Genomic DNA, 1,558 nt, shown 5'->3' with positions numbered 1-1,558 from the left:
TCCTGTAGCCCTGTAAGGCAGCATTTTTAATGTCTGTAGACATTATTCCTTTTCAGGGCTGCATCATAACCTATTTAGATTTCTATTGTCTGACCCTTATATTTTCTATTAGTTCCTTTGTTTCAAAATATTTCAAACACAAAAAAATGAATTGAACAGTATAATGAAACACTTCAGAAATTATCAAGACAGAGTGGTTTCATCCGCCGCCGCCTTTCTCCAACCAGTGGGAACATCTTCCTGCTCTCGTCTGCCTCAGGCCTGCAGTCTTTTAGAAACCAAATGCCATGCCTTCAATTAAGTTGCAGAGTTCTGATGGAGAGATATTTGAAGTTGATGTTGAAATTGCCAAACAGTCTGTGACAATCAATCAAATCCATGTTGGAAGATTTGGGAATGGATGATGCAGGAGATGATGACTCAGTTCCTCTACCAAATGTTAATGCAGCAATATTAAAAAAGGTCATTCAGTGGTGTTCCCACCACAAGGATGACCCTCCACCTCCTGAGGATGATGAGAACAAAGAAAATTGAACAGATGACATCCCTGTTTGGGACCAAGAATTCCTGAAAGTTGACCAAGGAAGACTTTTTGAACTTATTCTGGCAGCAAACTACCTAGACATCAAAGGTTTGCTTGATCTTACATGCAAGACTGTTGCCAATATGATCAAGGGGAAAACTCCTGAGGAGATTGGCAAGACTTTTAATATCAAAAATGACTTTACTGAAGAGAAGGGAGCTCCGGTACGCAAGGAGAACCAGTGGTGTGAAGAGAAGTGAAATGTTGTGCCTGACACTGTAACACTATAAGGATTGTTCCAAATACTAGTTGCACTGCTATTTATAATTGGTTTTTTTCTTGTTTTATTATATTATATTTATTTATTTATTTATCATGGGTCTCACTTCACACCTCAGACTCATGGTGATCCTCTGTTTTCAGCCTTCCCAGTGCTGGGATTACAGGCTTACATCACCACACCTAGTCTCAGTGGCTGGCTCAGTGTGCCTGGGGTGGGGCTGGTGTGGCATGTGGTGCTGGAAATTTAACCGCAGGCCCTGTGCTTGCCTAAGCAGGCGTTTGGTCCACTGAGCTGTCTCCTGGCCCAGTGTGCAGTCTTTAATGTTTTTCATTTTCCGTGATATTGTTGAAATCCATCCATGTTGTAATTACAATATTTTATGAGTCTTACTTTTTTTTGCCATTTTGAGAGCTCTTTATTCTTTTTTATCACAATTTGAAATTTTTATTTATATATATTTTTGATACATAATGTTTACATTCAAAGAATATATGCAGTGTATTATTTGTTAAAACTGTACTTTCGATTTGATTTGTAACTGTCTCATTGCTATATGTTTAACAATAAAACTTTGAAAAGAAAAAAAAATGTTTACATTCATCTTGGGGAATACATATATATATATATACACACATATATCTCACATCTTAATTATTTTTACTTATTCTTTCCCACCCCCAGATTCCTTTACTATTTCCATAAAGTTCACTTCCATTTTTCATATCATATTTTTTTAAATTTTATTTATTTAT

General features: G+C 36.5%; 1 pseudogene; it reads left to right on the top strand.

Annotated features, from left to right (window-relative positions):
• The first annotated feature begins 287 nt into the window (after window positions 1-287).
• Window positions 288-840, top strand: LOC101570082 (annotated as a pseudogene).
• Window positions 841-1,558: the final 718 nt, after the last annotated feature.

This window comes from Octodon degus, unplaced genomic scaffold (assembly GCF_000260255.1).
Source record: "Octodon degus isolate 3935 unplaced genomic scaffold, OctDeg1.0 scaffold00146, whole genome shotgun sequence".
NCBI lineage: Eukaryota > Metazoa > Chordata > Mammalia > Rodentia > Octodontidae > Octodon > Octodon degus.
This window is presented reverse-complemented; position numbering and strand designations above follow the sequence as displayed.